General features: G+C 46.4%; 1 protein-coding gene across 1 annotated transcript in view; it reads right to left on the reverse strand.

Moving 5' to 3' along the window:
- The window catches only part of RSBN1 (round spermatid basic protein 1), a 101,056-nt gene that overhangs the window by 3,127 nt on the left and 78,489 nt on the right, over positions 1-19,440 (reverse strand). The window lies entirely within an intron of this gene.

Raw genomic sequence — 19,440 nt, forward strand, 5'->3', positions numbered from 1 at the left:
GTCCTCTAGGAGCCATGGGCACTTTAAGAATTTGATAATGTGGGCTGGCTACTCCCTCTATGCCCCTCCTACCAGACAATCAGTCTAGGAAACTGTACTCGTGGAGACGGACATACTTTGAGAAAAGGATAGATAAAAGGATAGTGGTGCGATTCCGAACCCGCACACACAAGAGGAAAGCCAAGCTAACCGAACTTGAAAGAGGAACAGCAACGGCTGAACCAACAATACATAACCAAGTAACAGTGCAGGAAGAATGAAGCACTGGACGGGCGCCCAGTATCCTCTACAGACTACGAGAAAAGGATTTACTGGTAGGTAATTAAAATCCTATTTTCTCTTACGTCCTAGAGGATACTGGGGTCCATTTAGTACCATGGGGATGTACCAAAGCTCCCAAACCAGGTGGGAGAGTGGTGAGGTTCCTGCAGAACTGACTGACCAAATTGAAGGTCCTCAGAGGCCAAAGTATTGAACTTGTAAAAATAAGATTTTACTTACCGATAAATCTATTTCTCGGAGTCCGTAGTGGATGCTGGGGTTCCTGAAAGGACCATGGGGAATAGCGGCTCCGCAGGAGACAGGGCACAAAAAGTAAAGCTTTTCCAGATCAGGTGGTGTGCACTGGCTCCTCCCCCCATGACCCTCCTCCAGACTCCAGTTAGGTACTGTGCCCGGACGAGCGTACACAATAAGGGAGGATTTTGAATCCCGGGTAAGACTCATACCAGCCACACCAATCACACCGTACAACTTGTGATCTAAACCCAGTTAACAGTATGATAACAGCGGAGCCTCTGAAAGATGGCTTCCTTCAACAATAACCCGAATTAGTTAACAATAACCATGTACAATTATTGCAGATAATCCGCACTTGGGATGGGCGCCCAGCATCCACTACGGACTCCGAGAAATAGATTTATCGGTAAGTAAAATCTTATTTTCTCTATCGTCCTAGTGGATGCTGGGGTTCCTGAAAGGACCATGGGGATTATACCAAAGCTCCCAAACGGGCGGGAGAGTGCGGATGACTCTGCAGCACCGAATGAGAGAACTCCAGGTCCTCCCTAGCCAGAGTATCAAATTTGTAAAATTTTACAAACGTGTTCTCCCCTGACCACGTAGCTGCTCGGCAGAGTTGTAATGCCGAGACCCCTCGGGCAGCCGCCCAAGATGAGCCCACCTTCCTTGTGGAGTGGGCCTTTACAGATTTAGGCTGTGGCAGGCCTGCCACAGAATGTGCAAGTTGTATTGTGCTACAGATCCAACGAGCAATCGTCTGCTTAGACGCAGGAGCACCCATCTTGTTGGGTGCATACAATATAAACAACGAGTCAGATTTTCTGACTCCAGCTGTCCTTGCAATATATATTTTTAATGCTCTGACAACGTCCAGTAACTTGGAGTCCTCCAAGTCACTTGTAGCCGCAGGCACTACAATAGGCTGGTTCAGATGAAATGCTGACACCACCTTAGGGAGAAAATGCGGACGAGTCCGCAGTTCTGCCCTGTCCGAATGGAAAATCAGATATGGGCTTTTGTAAGATAAAGCTGCCAGTTCTGACACTCTCCTGGCCGAAGCCAGGGCTAGAAGCATGGTCACTTTCCATGTGAGATATTTCAAATCCACCTTTTTTAGTGGTTCAAACCAATGAGATTTTAGAAATTCCAAAACCACATTGAGATCCCACGGTGCCACTGGAGGCACCACAGGCGGCTGTATATGCAGCACTCCCTTAACAAAGGTCTGGACTTCAGGGACTGAAGCCAATTCTTTTTGAAAGAAAATCGACAGGGCCGAAATTTGAACCTTAATAGATCCCAATTTGAGACCCATAGACAATCCTGATTGCAGGAAATGTAGGAATCGACCCAGTTGAAATTCCTCCGTCGGAGCACTCCGATCTTCGCACCACGCAACATATTTTCGCCAAATTCGGTGATAATGTTGCACGGTTACTTCCTTCCTCGCTTTAATCAAAGTAGGAATGACTTCTTCCGGCATGCCTTTTTCCTTTAGGATCCGGCGTTCAACCGCCATGCCGTCAAACGCAGCCGCGGTAAGTCTTGAAACAGACAGGGACCCTGCTGAAGCAAGTCCCTCCTTAGAGGTAGAGGCCACGGATCTTCCGTGAACATCTCTTGAAGTTCCGGGTACCAAGTCCTTCTTGGCCAATCCGGAACCACTAGTATCGTTCTCACGCCTCTTTGCCGTATAATTCTCAATACTTTTGGTATGAGAGGCAGAGGAGGAAACACATACACCGACTGGTACACCCAAGGCGTTACCAGCGCGTCCACAGCTATTGCCTGCGGATCTCTTGACCTGGCGCAATACCTGTCCAGTTTTTTGTTGAGGCGAGACGCCATCATGTCCACCATCGGTCTTTCCCAACGGGTTACCAGCATGTGGAAGACTTCTGGATGAAGTCCCCACTCTCCCGGGTGAAGATCGTGTCTGCTGAGGAAGTCTGCTTCCCAGTTGTCCACTCCCGGGATGAACACTGCTGACAGTGCTATCACATGATTCTCTGCCCAGCGAAGAATCCTTGCAGCTTCTGCCATTGCACTCCTGCTTCTTGTGCCGCCCTGTCTGTTCACATGGGCGACTGCCGTGATGTTGTCCGACTGGATCAACACCGGTTTTCCTTGAAGCAGAGGTTCTGCCTGGCTTAGAGCATTGTATATTGCTCTTAGTTCCAATATGTTTATGTGAAGAGACGTTTCCAGGCTCGTCCATACTCCCTGGAAGTTTCTTCCTTGTGTGACTGCTCCCCAGCCTCTCAGGCTGGCGTCCGTGGTCACCAGGATCCAATCCTGTATGCCGAATCTGCGGCCCTCCAATAGATGAGGACTCTGCAACCACCACAGAAGAGACACCCTTGTCCTTGGAGACAGGGTTATCCGTAGGTGCATCTGAAGATGCGACCCTGACCATTTGTCCAACAGATCCCTTTGGAAAATTCTTGCGTGGAATCTGCCGAATGGAATTGCTTCGTAAGAAGCCACCATTTTTCCCAGGACTCTTGTGCATTGATGTACAGACACCTTTCCTGGTTTTAGGAGGTTCCTGACAAGCTCGGATAACTCCTTGGCTTTTTTCTCCGGGAGAAAAACCTTTTTCTGAACCGTGTCCAGAATCATCCCTAGGAACAGCAGACGAGTTGTCGGCATTAACTGGGATTTTGGAATATTCAGAATCCACCCGTGCTGTTTTAGCACTTCTTGAGACAGTGCTAATCCCATCTCTAGCTGTTCTCTGGACCTTGCCCTTATTAGGAGATCGTCCAAGTATGGGATAATTAATACGCCTTTTCTTCGAAGAAGAATCATCATCTCGGCCATTACCTTTGTAAAGACCCGAGGTGCCGTGGACAATCCGAACGGCAGCGTCTGAAACTGATAGTGACAGTTTTGTACAACGAACCTGAGGTACCCCTGGTGTGAGGGGTAAATTGGAACGTGGAGATACGCATCCTTGATGTCCTAGGATACCATAAAGTCCCCCTCTTCCAGGTTCGCTATCACTGCTCTGAGTGACTCCATCTTGAACTTGAACTTCTTTATGTACAGGTTCAAGGACTTCAGATTTAGAATAGGCCTTACCGAGCCATCCGGCTTCGGTACCACAAAAAGAGTGGAATAATACCCCTTCCCTTGTTGTAGAAGAGGTACCTTGACTATCACCTGCTGAGAGTACAGCTTGTGAATGGCTTCCAAAACCGTCTCCCTTTCGGAGGGGGACGTTGGTAAAGCAGACTTCAGGAAACGGCGAGGTGGATCTGTCTCTAATTCCAACCTGTACCCCTGAGATATTATCTGCAGGATCCAGGGATCTACTTGCGAGTGAGCCCACTGCGCGCTGTAATTTTTGAGGCGACCCCCCACCGTCCCCGAGTCCGCTTGAGAAGCCCCAGCGTCATGCTGAGGCTTTTGTAGAAGCCGGGGAGGGCTTCTGTTCCTGGGAAGGAGCTGCCTGTTGCTGTCTCTTCCCTCGACCTCTGCCTCGTGGCAGATATGAATAGCCCTTTGCTCTCTTATTTTTAAAGGAACGAAAGGGCTGCGGTTGAAAGGTCGGTGCCTTTTTCTGTTGGGGAGTGACTTGAGGTAGAAAGGTGGATTTCCCGGCTGTAGCCGTGGCCACCAAATCTGATAGACCGACTCCAAATAACTCCTCCCCTTTATACTGCAAAACTTCCATATGCCGTTTTGAGTCCGCATCGCCTGTCCACTGTCGCGTCCATAAAGTTCTTCTGGCCGAAATGGACATAGCACTTACCCGTGATGCCAGTGTGCAGATATCCCTCTGTGCATCACGCATATAAAGAAATGCATCCTTTATTTGTTCTAACGACAGTAAAATATTGTCCCTGTCCAGGGTATCAATATTTTCAATCAGGGACTCTGACCAAACTACCCCAGCACTGCACATCCAGGCAGTCGCTATAGCTGGTCGTAGTATAACACCTGCATGTGTGTATATACTTTTTTGGATATTTTCCATCCTCCTATCTGATGGATCTTTAAGTGCGGCCGTCTCAGGAGAGGGTAACGCCACTTGTTTAGATAAGCGTGTTAGCGCCTTGTCCACCCTAGGAGGTGTTTCCCAGCGCTCCCTAACCTCTGGCGGGAAAGGGTATAATGCCAATAATTTCTTTGAAATTATCAGCTTTTTATCAGGGGCAACCCACGCTTCATTACACACGTCATTTAATTCTTCTGATTCAGGAAAAACTATAGGTAGTTTTTTCACACCCCACATAATACCCTGTTTAGTGGTACCTGTAGTATCAGCTAAATGTAACGCCTCCTTCATTGCCAAAATCATATAACGTGTGGCCCTACTGGAAAATACGGTTGATTCGTCACCGTCACCACTGGAGTCATCGCCTGTGTCTGGGTCTGTGTCGACCGACTGAGGCAAAGGGCGTTTCACAGCCCCTGACGGTGTTTGAGTCGCCTGGACAGGCACTAATTGATTGTCCGGCCGTCTCATGTCGTCAAACGACTGCTTTAGCGTGTTGACACTATCCCGTAGTTCCATAAATAAAGGCATCCATTCTGGTGTCGACTCCCTAGGGGGTGACATCCTCATATTTGGCAATTGCTCCGCCTCCACGCCAATATCGTCCTCATACATGTCGACACACACGTACCGACACACAGCAGACACACAGGGAATGCTCCTAACGAAGACAGGACCCACTAGCCCTTTGGGGAGACAGAGGGAGAGTTTGCCAGCACACACCAAAAGCGCTATATATATATATATCAGGGATAGCCTTATAATAAGTGCTCCCTTATAGCTGCTTTGTTATATCAAAATATCGCCATAAATTTGCCCCCCCTCTCTGTTTTACCCTGTTTCTGTAGTGCAGTGCAGGGGAGAGACTTGGGAGCCGTCCTGACCAGCGGAGCTGTGAGAGGAAATGGCGCCGTGTGCTGAGGAGATAGGCCCCGCCCCTTTTCTGGCGGGCTCGTCTCCCGCTATTTAGAGAAATCAGGCAGGGGTTAAATATCTCCATATAGCCTCTGGGGGCTATATGTGAGGTATTTTTAGCCTTTATATAGGTTACATTTGCCTCCCAGGGCGCCCCCCTCCCAGCGCCCTGCACCCTCAGTGACTGCCGTGTGAAGTGTGCTGAGAGGAAAATGGCGCACAGCTGCAGTGCTGTGCGCTACCTTTAGAAGACTGCAGGAGTCTTCAGCCGCCGATTCTGGACCTCTTCTGACTTCAGCATCTGCAAGGGGGCCGGCGGCGCGGCTCCGGTGACCATCCAGGCTGTACCTGTGATCGTCCCTCTGGAGCTTGATGTCCAGTAGCCAAGAAGCCAATCCATCCTGCACGCAGGTGAGTTGACTCCTTCTCCCCTCAGTCCCTCGCTGCAGTGATCCTGTTGCCAGCAGGAATCACTGTAAAATAAAAAACCTAGCTAAACTTTTTCTAAGCAGCTCTTTAGGAGAGCCACCTAGATTGCACCCTTCTCGGCCGGGCACAAAAATCTAACTGGAGTCTGGAGGAGGGTCATGGGGGGAGGAGCCAGTGCACACCACCTGATCTGGAAAAGCTTTACTTTTTGTGCCCTGTCTCCTGCGGAGCCGCTATTCCCCATGGTCCTTTCAGGAACCCCAGCATCCACTAGGACGATAGAGAAACTTAGCAAACGTATTGGTACCTGACCAAGTAGCTGCTCGGCAGAGCTATAAGGCCGAGACACCCCAGGCAGCCACCCAGGGAGAACCCACTGACCTAGCAGAGTGGGCCTGTATAGATTTTGGACATGGCAAACTTGCCGTGGAATAAGCATGCTGGATAGTAACGGATCCAGCGTGCAATTGTCTGCTTTGAAGCAGGACACCCAATCTTATTGGGATCATAAAGAAAAAAAAAAAAGAAAGAAAAAACAGGATTTTAATACCGACCGGTAAATCCTTTTCTCCTAGTCCGTAGAGGATGCTGGGGTCCACTTCAGTACCATGGGGTATAGATGGTTCTGCAGGAGCCATGGGCACTCTAAAGGGCCCTACACACTGGCCGACATCAGCCAAAGATATGAACGATCTCGTTCATAAATGAACGAGATACCGTTCATATCTTTGAGTGTGGAGGCTCCAGCGATGAACGATGCGCGGCCCCGCGCACGTTCATCGCTGGTCCCCCGTCGGCTGTACATGCAGGCCAATATGGACGATCTCGTCCATATTTGCCTGCACTTCAATGCAGCCAGGTGACGGGGGGAGTGAAGAAACTTCACTCCCCCCGTCACTGCCCACCCGCCGCCGGGTCGCCCGTCGGCCGTATCCGCCGTCGGGCAGCTCGGCGGCGGATCGGCCAATGTGTAGGGCCTATAAGTCTTTTCAAAGGGTGTGTACTGGCTCCTCCCACTATGCCCTTCCTCCAGACCTCGGTATAGGAACTGTGCCCAGGGAGACTGACATTTCGAGGAAAGGATTTACTTTTAAACCAAAAGGTGAGGGTTTCATACCAGCTCACGCCTCAACCATGCCGCACAACATGGCATTCAACTTAACACATGCCAACAGGCATGAACAATTGCAGCAACATAAGACAAAATGATACAATCCTTGCGCGCACAATTGGGCGGCTCCAATCAGCCCTGAGATAGAGGATCACACCCTAGATCCCAAATGATATATACAAACACAGATTATCTCTGGCTAACTAGTGCACCCAAGAAAATACAATAAAAAAAATGAGAGAAATGAGTACTCCCCTGATGGGTGGAATTCTGGAGGTGTTCCGCTTGGTTCTTAGGATAATGTAGAGCATAAGGGGAACAAAGAAAACAAAGAGAATCCTTGTGTAGTACTGTTAGGTATGATTGCACTTTTATACAGTGGTGAGTTGACACTTCAATAATGGTGATATATTTCGGGGTCACATACCCCTGCACCAAAATCACTCACAATCAGAGGTTGAAATACATGCTTCTCATAAAGTTAGCAGGAAAACAGTCACCATATAGATTCAGGGGAAGACCCCTTCAAATTAAAACTCACAGAATGGAAACTTGTGTTCAGGCACATAGGGCAAACAATCACGTGGATCCAACACCAAATATAGGGACCAGGGGGTACCCCCCTGTCACCAAAACACTCACAGGCTAAAGCTTGTAATAATGCATGGAAGGTGGGTCTTTATCCTTTTCCTTATTAATCCACATTCATCTTTCAGACCTCAGTCCTCAGGAAAAGATAAGTAAGTGAACCAATCCTTTCACTTAAAAAACACTTTATTAAAACAACTTTTAAAAGACTGTAAGGAGCATACCCGGTTTGGAGATAGCCCGAGGACAAGATGACAGCTTTGAAACAAAACGGGGCCCCGTTTATTTCGATCCCGGAATTCTCTCCTCACCAGATAGCGTCCTCACCGTAGCACAGGTACCCCCACCTACGCGTTTCGATCCTCTAGGGATCTTTGTCAAGGTGTATGGGGTGACCTGTGATGTGTGCAATATATATACCCATAACAATTAACAAACATTGTTCAGATGTGAGTAATTACCAACATAAACCCCTCCCCTGTATATCATAGAATAAAACCCCTTCAGCATAGAGTTCTTGTATTAGATAATACATAGTCCCGGCCGTTAGGGCAATCCGTTGCCTCTCTCAATATGGCTGCCGGCTCATTTCCGTCCAAGATGAAATGACGTCTATCCTCCCTCCGTCAGGGCTCCGTCACATCCTGCTTCATAGTTACTGTGGGATTCGGTCTCTCGTAGATGTTGTGTCTACCCCACTTCCGCCGGATATGCGTGCCGTGATCTTCTCTCCCCGGTCTCGATCGCTATCTTTCTCCAACCGCCGGAAGTGTGTGCCATCAATCAGTTCCCACGGTAACTCGATCCTTTTAGAGTGGTTCCGCTCAGGATGCGAGTCCCCAGGGTAATATAAAGGGCTTCTATGGTTCGTAACCATGGTAACCCGTGAGGTTGATCAGTATCTTAGAAAAAAGAAAGTGTATGTAACCTCCACAGAATCCTAAGTTACATCCAAAACAATACAAAACAATATAAATACTGATAAAAAACTAAAAACAAAGTAAGACAGATCAATGATGTGAAGTTTTTTTCCCCAAAGAAACCCGTTTTGGCAAGTAAGCCTAAAATATCTTTTGATCTTTCAGTTGTCTTAACCAATTTCAAACCATAAAAATATTTAACTTCATGAAGGGAACACTTATGTTTCTCTTTAAAATGACTTGACAGCGAATGACTGTCCAAACCTTTTTTAATATTTCTACAATGCTCGGCTAAACGAACCTTTAACGGTCTTGTCGTACGGCCAATATAAAATTTGTTACAGCTACATTCTACTGCGTAGATAACGTTAGCCGTATTGCAGGTTATGAACTCGTCTATTTGGTGTTCAAGCCCATTTATGATGACTTTATCTATTTTAGAGGTGGTCAATCCATTAATGTTCCTACAGCTAATACAGGAACTGCACCTGTAGAAACCTTTGGATCGATTATAACTGAAACGTTCTTTTTTTTGGGTGCATGCTCCTTACTAATTGATTTTTTAGATATATATATATATATATATATATATATATATATATATATATATATATATATATATATATATATATATATATATATATATATATATATACACATACATACATACATACATACATACATACATACATACAGGCTTTGCAGGCAATAGACTTCCTATAACAGGGTCTCGTAAAATACACCAATTCTTTCTGAATGCTTTTTCTATATCTTTATGCTGGGAATTGAAATTGGTGATGAATGCCCATTGGAAACTATCATTCACTTGATTTTTCTTACTCTGTAGTAGATCTTTCCGGTCAATATGTTGTACACTCACAAGACTATTAACAACCTTATCCTGATCATATCCACAGGCCATAAAAGAATCCTTCATTTTCTGGGCTTGTTCTTCAAAAACAGATTCTACTGTGCAATTACGTCTAAGACGCTTAAATTGCCCACCTGGAATTGAGTCAAGCCAATTTCGATGGTGGCAGCTATTTGTGTGGATGTAGGTTGCAGAATCAGTTGGTTTCTGATAGGTTTTTGTCTCTATTTGACCATCTTTAATATATATGGTAATATCTAAAAAATTCAAGCAAGATTCACTAATCTCAAAGGTGAGTTTTATATTTTGAGTGGTATTGTTCAAATATAGGCAGAAGTCCTCAAGACTCCTCCCGTCTCCCCTCCATATAAACAAGATGTCGTCTATATACCGTGACCATGATACCAGGTTCGCCCCCAGGTTAATATTTTGCCATACATAAAGCTCCTCCCAGAGTCCCATAAATAAGTTTGCATAACTGGGGGCGAACCTGGTACCCATGGCAGTACCCATATTCTGGATGTAGAACTCACCCTTAAAAAGGAAGTAATTGTGTTCCAGTACACAAAGCCTGTACATATATATATAGAAAGGCTAAGAACCGAAAAAAATCAATTAGTAAGGAGCATGCACCCAAAAAAAAAAAAGAACGTTTGTTATAATCGATCCAAAGGTTTCTACAGGTGCAGTTCCTGTATTAGCTGTAGGAACATTAATGGATTGACCACCTCTAAAATAGATAAAGTCATCATAAATGGGCTTGAACACCAAATAGACGAGTTCATAACCTGCAATACGGCTAACGTTATCTACGCAGTAGAATGTAGCTGTAACAAATTTTATATTGGCCGTACGACAAGACCGTTAAAGGTTCGTTTAGCCGAGCATTGTAGAAATATTAAAAAAGGTTTGGTGGACAGTCATTCGCTGTCAAGTCATTTTAAAGAGAAACATAAGTGTTCCCTTCATGAAGTTAAATATTTTTATGGTTTGAAATTGGTTAAGACAACTGAAAGATCAAAAGATATTTTAGGCTTACTTGCCAAAACGGAAATTTATATTATATTATATATATATATATATATATATATATATATATATATATATATATATATATATATATATATATATATATATATATATATATATATATATATATATATATATATTATATTATAATATATATATTATAATATATATATATATATATATATATATATTATATTATAATATATATATTATAATATATATATATATATATATATAAACAAACTCTACTTCCATCTGGTCTTAACAGTGATTTCGAATTACAATAGTTTCTTTGAAAAAAAAACTTCACATCATAGAAGCCCTTTATATTACCCTGGGGACTCACATCCTGAGCGGAACCACTCTGAAAGGATCGAGATACCGTGGGAACTGATTAATGGCACACGCTTCCGGCGGTTGGAGAAAGATAGCGATCGAGACCGGGGAGAGAAGATCACGGCACGCATATCCGGCGGAAGTGGGGTAGACAACATCTACGAGAGACCGAATCCCACAGTAACTATGAAGCAGGATGTGACGGAGCCCTGACGGAAGGAGGATAGACGTCATTTCATCTTGGACGGAAATGAGCCGGCAGCCATATTGAGAGAGGCAACGGATTGCCCTAACGGTCGGGACTATGTATTATCTAATACAGGAACTCTATGCTGAAGGGGTTTTATTCTATGATATACAGGGGAGGGGTTTATGTCGGTAATTACTCACATCTGAACAATGTTTGTTAATTGTTATGGGTATATATATTGCACACATCACAGGTCACCCCATACACCTTGACAAAGATCCCTAGAGGATCGAAACGCGTAGGTGGGGGTACCTGTGCTACGGTGAGGACGCTATCTGGTGAGGAGAGAATTCCGGTATCGAAATAAACGGGGCCCCGTTTTGTTTCAAAGCTATCATCTTGTCCTCGGGCTATCTCCAAACCGGGTATGCTCCTTACAGTCTTTTAAAAGTTGTTTTAATAAAGTGTTTTTTAAGTGAAAGGATTGGTTCACTTACTTATCTTTTCCTGAGGACTGAGGTCTGAAAGATGAATGTGGATTAATAAGGAAAAGTATAAAGACCCACCTACCATGCATTATTACAAGCTTTAGCCTGTGAGTGTTTTGGTGACAGGGGGTACCCCCTGGTCCCTATATTTGGTGTTGGATCCACGTCATTGTTTGCCCTATGTGCCTGAACACAAGTTTCCATTCTGTGAGTTTTAATTTGAAGGGGTCTTCCCCTGAATCTATATGGTGACGGTTTTCCTGCTAACTTTATGAGAAGCATGTATTTCAACCTCTGATTGTGAGTGATTTTGGTGCAGGGGTATGTGACCCCGAAATTATCACCATTATTGAAGTGTCAACTCACCACTGTATATAAGTGCAATCATACCTAACAGTACTACACAAGGATTCTCTTTGTTTTCTTTGTTCCCCTTATGCTCTACATTATCCTAAGAACCAAGCGGAACACCTCCAGAATTCCACCCATCAGGGGAGTACACTCATTTCTCTCATTTTTTTATTGTATTTTCTTGGGCACACTAGTTAGCCAGAGATAATCTGTGTTTGTATAATTGCAGCAACATGCTGAAAATAAATCGTAACACAACACTCGTTTAACACACTAACAACTGCAGGTAAAGTACGCACTGGGTCGGGTGCCCAGCATCCTCTACGGACTAGGAGAAAAGGATTTACCGGTAGGTATTAAAATCCTGTTTTCTCATACGTCCTAGAGGATGCTGGGGTCCACTTCATTACCATGGGGTTATACCAAAGCTCCAGTACGGGCGGGAGAGTGCGGATGACCCTGCATTTGACCAAACTTGAGGTCCTCATCGGCCAAGGTGTCAAACTTGTAAAACTTTGCAAACGTGTTTGCCCCTGGCCAAGTAACTGCTTGGCAAAGTTGTTACGCCGAGACCCCCCAGGCAGCCACCCAGGATGAGCCCACCTTCCTAGTAGAACGGGCATTTACAGACTTCGGTATCGGCAATCCTGCCGTGGAATGAGCGTGCTGAATCGTCCCTCTGATCCAGCGCGCAATGGTCTGCTTAGAAGCAGGACACCCAATCTTGTTGGGAGCATACAGGATAAACAGAGCCTCTGTTTTCTGTATCCTAGCTGTTCTTGCGAGATAAATTTTCAAAGCTCTAACCCAGAGGTCCTCAAACTTGGTCCTCGGGGGCCCACACAGTGCATGTTTTGCAGGTAACCCAGCAGGTGCACAGGTGTATTAATTACTCACTGACACATTTTAAAAGGTCCACAGGTGGAGCTAATTATTTCACTTGCGATTCTGTGAGGAGACGTGCAAAACATGCACTGTGTGGGCCCCCGAGGACAGAGTTTGAGGACCTCTGCTCTAACCACATCAAGAGACTTTGAGGCAGTGAAGGTGTCACTAGCCACTGGCACCACAATAGGTTGGTTTATATGGAAAGACCAAACCACCTTTGGAAGAAATTGTTGTCGAGTTCTCAACTCTCCCCTATCTTCATGGAAGATCAGGTAAGGGCTTTTGTGAGACAAGGCCCCCCAACTCAGACACCCGCCTTGCGGATGCCAAGGCTAAAAGCATCACCACTTTCCAAGCGAGAAACTTCAACTCTATCTCCTGTAGAGGTTTAAACCAATTTGATTGAAGGAACTGCAACACCACATTAAGGTCCCATGGTGCCACCGGGGGCACAAAGGGAGGTTGGACGTGCAGCACCCCTCTCACGAATGTCTGAACTTCTGGAAGGGAGGCCAATTGTTTCTGGAAACAAACTGATAAGGCCGAAATCTGGACCTTGACTGAACCCAATCTTAGGCCCGCATCCACACCTGCCTGTAGAAAATGGAGAAAACGTCCCAACTGAAACTCTTCAGTAGGAGCCTTCTTGGATTCACACCAAGACACATTTTCTCCATATATGGTGGTAAAGCTTAGACGTTACTCCTTTCCTGGCCTGAATAAGAGTAGGGGATGACTTCTTTGGGAATACCCTTTCGGGCTAGGATCCAGCGCTCAACAGCCATGCCGTCAAAAGTAGCCGCGGTAAGTCTTGATACACGCACGGCCCCTGCTGCAGCAGGTCCTCGCGAAGAGGAAGAGGCCGAAGATCTTCTATGGGCAACTCCTGAAGATCTAGATACCAAGCCCTCCTTGGCCAGTCTGGGACAATGAGGATCGCTCGAACCCTAGTTCTTCTGATGATCTTGAGAACTTTTGGTATTAGTGGAAGTGGAGGGAAGACATACACCGACTGAAACACCCACTGGGTCACTAGTGCATCCACTGCTATTGATTGAGGGTCTCTCGACCTGGAATAATATCTCTGAAGCTTCCTGTTGAGACGAGATGCCATCATGTCTACTTGAGGAACTCCCCAAAGACTTGTCACCTTTGCGAAGACTTCTTGGTGGAGGCCCCACTCTCCTGGATGGAGGTCGTGTCTGCTGAGGAAGTCTGCTTCCCAGTTGTCCACTCCCGGAATGAATATTGCCGACAGAGCTCTTGCATGTCTTTCTGCCCAGAGGAGGAACTTTGACACCTCTGCCATTGCTGCTCTGCTTTTCGTTCCGCCCTGACGGTTTATGTACGCGACTGCTGTTACATTGTCCGACTGGATCTGTACGGGTTGATCTTGAAGATGTCCCGCCTGTAGAAGGCCGTTGTGAATGGCTCTCAATTCCAGAACATTTATGTGAAGACAGGTTTCCTGACTTGACCATATTCCATGGAAGCTTATTCCTCGCGTGACTGCTCCCCAGCCACGGAGACTTGCATCCGTGGTTACTAGGACCCAGTCCTGAATCCCGAACCTGCGTCCCTCCAGGAGGTGAGAACTGTGTAGCCACCACAGGAGCAAAATTCTGGCTTTGGAGGACAGGATGCATGTGTAGGTGGGATCAGGACCATTTGCCCAACAGGTCCCACTGGAATACTCTGGCATGGAATCGGCCAAACTGTATGGCCTCATAGTCCGCTACTATCTTTTCCAACAACCGAATGCATTGATGTATCACTCTTGTTGATTTCAAAATTTGTTTGACCATTCTCTGGATTTCCAGAGCCTTTTCCACTGGAAGAAATACCCTCTGTAGTTCTGTATCCAGTATCATCCCCAGAAAAGACAATCTTGTCGTCGGTTCCAACTGCGACTTGGAAAATTTACGATCCAACCGTGTTACGATCCAACGAAGGACATCTCCGTCATCACCTTGGTGAATACTCTCGGTGCCGTGGAGAGTCCGAACGGCAACGTCTGGAACTGGCAATGGCAATCCTGTACTGCGAACCTCAGATAAGCTTGGTGAGAAGGATAAATGGGAACATGCAAGTAAGCATCTTTTATGTCTACCAACACCATGACGTCCCCTTCCTCCAGACTGGAAATCACTGCTCTCAGAGATTCCATCTTGAACTTGAACCTTTTCAGGTAGAGATCTGGATTCTTCATGTTTAAAATTGGTCTGACCGAGCCGTCCGGCTTCGGAACTACGAAGAGGCTTAAAAAAAAACCCTCTCCTTGCTGTGACAAGGGTACCAGGACGATGACGTGATCCTGACAATTTTTGAATTGCAGCTTTTACTAGTTCTGTCTGGAAGAGAAGCTAGCAAGGATGATTTGAAAAATCGGCATGGGGGAACATCTTGAAACTCCAGTTTGTATCCTAGGGACACTATTTGTAAAACCCATGGGTCCAGACCAGATTGAAGCCAGATCTGACTGAAAAGTTTCAGACGTGCTCCAACCCGAGGGGACTCCTGCGAGGGAGCCCCAGCGTCATGCTGCAGATTTGGCAGGATCAGAGGTCGATTTCTGCTCCTGCATTTCTGTGTCGCGCCCTGCAGAGTGAGTGGAGTGAGTGTAGCATGGCGCGCAGCGTTCCCGCCCGCTGCGCGGTACCTTTTTAGCCGTCACGATGACTGAAGTTTTTTCTCTCATACTCACCTGTATTCTGACTTCTGGCTCTGTAAGGGGGGTGACGGCGGGCTGTGGTAGTGAGCACATAGCCGCAGCTAGCGTTCAGTACCCTTCAGGAGCTAATGGTGTCCTGTCAGCCAGAAGCAGTGCCATGAAACTATTCAGGAAGTTGGTTCCTACTTCTGCCCTCTAAGTCCCATGAAGCAGGGAGAATGTTGCCAGCAATCCACCCTGAAAATAAAAAACCTAACATAAGTCTTTCAGAGAAATGCAGTAGAGCTCCCCTGGAGTGCATCCAGTCTGCCTGGGCACATTCTCTAAACTGAGGTCTGGAGGGGCATATAGGGAGGAGCCAGTTCATACCCTTGAAAAGTCTTAAAAGGCCCATGGCTCCTGCGGAACAGTCTATACCCCATGGTACTGAAGTGGACACCAGCATACTATAGGACGTATGAGAAAACAGCGAGTCCATCTTTCTGTGACGAGCTGTTCTTTTCACATACACCTTCAAAGCCCTCATGACATCCAAAGACTTTGAAGCAGCAGAGGTGTCTGACAACAGGAACCACAATAGGTTGGTTGATGTGAAACGCAGACACCACCTTAGGAAGAAATTGCTGACGAGTTCAGCTCTATCCTCATGGAAAATTAAATAGGGACTTTTGAGAGACAAAGCCCCCAGCTCTGATACACGTCTTGGTGAAGACCAGGCCAACAGCGTGACGGTCTTCCACATAAGATATTTTACATCCACCTCCTGTAATGGTTCAAACCAGTCCGATTGGAGAAAATGCAGCAAGACATCGAGATCCCAAAGTGCCGTGGGAGGCACAAAGGGAGGTTGGATGTACAGAACACCTTTAAAAAATGTCTGGAACTCAGGGAGAGAAGCCAATTGTTTTGAAAGAAAAATAGATAAGGCTGAAATCTGGACTTTTATGGAGCCCAGAAGTAGGCACACATCCACTCCTGCCTGAAAAAAAAAAAAAAAAAAATGCAGAAAACGTCCCATATGGAATTCCACTGCAGAAAAATGTTCATACTCTGGATAACCTTGTTAGGGATCCCTCTACTGGCTAGAATCAGCTGTTCGACTTCCATGCCATCAAACGTAGCCGCGGTAAGTCCTGTTAGACAAATGAGCCCTGTTGCAGAAGATCCTCGCGAAGAGGAAGAGGCCACGGATCTTCAAGGAGCATCTCCAGAAAGTCTGTGCACCATGCCCTTCTTGGCCAGTCCGGAGCAATTAGAATTGCTCGAACCTTTCCTCTTTTTATGCTTTTCAGAATTCTTGGGATCACGTACACTCTGATAAACCAATGGAGTCGTCAGGGCGTCTACCGCCACTGCCTGCGGGTCTCTCGACATGAAACAATTCCGCTTGAGCTTCTTGTTGAGACGATAGGCCATCACGTCGATCTGTGGATATCCCCATCGACTTGTCAAGCACCTGACCACTTGAAGATGTGCTCCGGACCATTTGTCCAACAGATCGAGCTGGAAGGGTCTTGCGTGAAACCTTCCGATTTGAAGAGTCTACCATTTTCCCCAGAAGTCGAATGCACAGATATCCAGGTTGGCTTCAGAACATCCCAAACTATCAACTGGATCACCAATGCCTTTTCCAACGGAAGGAACACCTTTTGCGAGTCCGTATCCAGTATTATTCCCAGGAATGGGAGCCTCCGTGTTGGCTCTGGGTGAGATTTCGGAAGGTTCAGAATCAACCCATGATCCTGGAGAAGTTTGGTTGAGAGAGCAATGCTGTCCAGCAACCTTTCCCTGGACGGTGCTTTTATCAGGAGATTGTCCAGGTACGGAATTAATGTTCACTCCCTGTTTGCGGAGTAGAAACATCATCTCTGCCATCACCTTGGTGAACACCCTCGGTGCCGCGGCGTGGAGAGACCAAATGGCAGGGCCTGGAACTGGAAGTGACAGTCCTGCAGTGCAAACCGTAGGCAAGACTGATGAGGTGGCCAGATCGGAATGTGAAGGTACGCATCCTTTATATCCAGAGACACTAGGAATTCCCCCTCCTCCAGACCGGAGATCACCACTCTCAGGGACTCCATCTTGAATTTTAACACTCGTAAGTACGGGTTCAACGACTTGAGGTTCAAAATTGGTCTTACCGAACCGTCCGGTTTTGATACTACAAACAAATTGGACTAGTACCCCTTGTGTAGCTGATGAGGTGGAACTGGAACAATGACGTAATGGCATGTTGTAAAGTTATACTTGCTCTTGTGACTGATTTGAAGAATCTGTGAGGTGGAAGCTCTTGGAACTCCAGTCTGTAGCCCTGGGAAAATAAGATTTTACTTACCGATAAATCTATTTCTCGTAGTCCGTAGTGGATGCTGGGGACTCCGTAAGGACCATGGGGATATAGCGGCTCCGCAGGAGACAGGGCACAATAATAAAAGCTTTAGGATCAGGTGGTGTGCACTGGCTCCTCCCCCTATGACCCTCCTCCAAGCCTCAGTTAGGATACTGTGCCCGGACGAGCGTGCATAATAAGGAAGGATATTGAATCCCGGGTAAGACTCATACCAGCCACACCAATCACACCGTACAACCTGTGATCTGAACCCAGTTAACAGTATGATAACAACGAAGGAGCCTCTGACAAGATGGCTCACAACAAGAATAACCCGATTTTTGTAACAATAACTATGTACAAGTATTGCAGACAATCCGCACTTGGGATGGGCGCCCAGCATCCACTACGGACTACGAGAAATAGATTTATCGGTAAGTAAAATCTTATTTTCTCTGACGTCCTAGTGGATGCTGGGGACTCCGTAAGGACCATGGGGATTATACCAAAGCTCCCAAACGGGCGGGAGAGTGCGGATGACCCTGCAGCACCGAATGAGAGACTCCATGTCCTCCTCAGCCAGGGTATCAAATTTGTAGAATTTAGCAAACGTGTTTGCCCCTGACCAAGTAACTGCTCGGCAAAGTTGTAAAGCCGAGACCCCTCGGGCAGTCGCCCAAGATGAGCCCCCTTCCTTTTGGAATGGGCTTTTACAGATTTTGGCTGTGGCAGGCCTGCCACAGAATGTGTAAACTGAATTGTATTACAAATCCAGCGAGCAATCGTCTGCTTAGAAGCAGGAGCACCCATCTTGTTGGGTGCATACAGGCTAAACAGCGAGTCAGATTTTCTGACTCCAGCCGTCCTGGAAACATATTTTTCAGGGCCCTGACAACGTCAAGTAACTTGGAGTCCTCCAAGTCCCTAGTACCCGCAGGTACCACAATAGGTTGGTTCATGTGAAAAACAGAAAACACCTTAAGGAGAAATTGAGGACGAGTCCTCAATTCTGCCCTGTCAGAATGAAAAATTAAGTAAGGGCTTTATATATGATAAAGCCGCCAATTCTGACACACGCCTGGCTGAAGCCAGGGCTAATAGCATCGTCACCTTCCATGTGAGATATTTTAAGTCCACAGTGGTGAGTGGTTCAAACCAATGTGACTTTAGGAAACTCATAACAACATTGAGATCCCAAGGTGCCACTGGGGCACAAAATGAGGCTGTATATGCAGTACCCCTTTTACAAACATCTGAACGTCAGGCACTAAAGCCAGTTCTTTCTGGAAGAAATTCGACAGGGCCGAAATTTGAACCTTAATGGACCCTAATTTTAGGCCCATAGACAGTCCTGTTTTCAGGAAATGTAGGAAACGACCCAGTTGGAATTCCTCTGTAGGGCCTTCTTGGCCTCACACCACGCAACATATCTTCACCAAATGCGGTGAAAATGTTTTGCGGTTACATCCTTCCTGTCTTCGACCAGGGTAGGGATGACTTCATCTGGAATGCCCTTTCAGGATCCGGCGTTCAACCGCCATGCCGTCAAACGCGGCCGCGGTAAGTCTTGGAACAGACAAGGCCCCTGCTGGAGCAGGTCCTTTCTTAAAGGTAGAGGCCACGGGTCTTCCGTGAACATCTCTTGAAGTTTCGGGTACCAAGTCCTTCTTGGCCAATCCGGAACCACGAGTATCGTTCTTACTCATCTCCCTCTTATGATTCTCAGTACTTTTGGTATGAGAGGCATAGGAGGGAACACATACTCTGACTGGTACACCCACAGTGTTACCAGAGCGTCC

This window comes from Pseudophryne corroboree, chromosome 2 (genome assembly GCF_028390025.1).
Source record: "Pseudophryne corroboree isolate aPseCor3 chromosome 2, aPseCor3.hap2, whole genome shotgun sequence".
Classification (NCBI taxonomy): Eukaryota; Metazoa; Chordata; class Amphibia; order Anura; family Myobatrachidae; genus Pseudophryne; species Pseudophryne corroboree.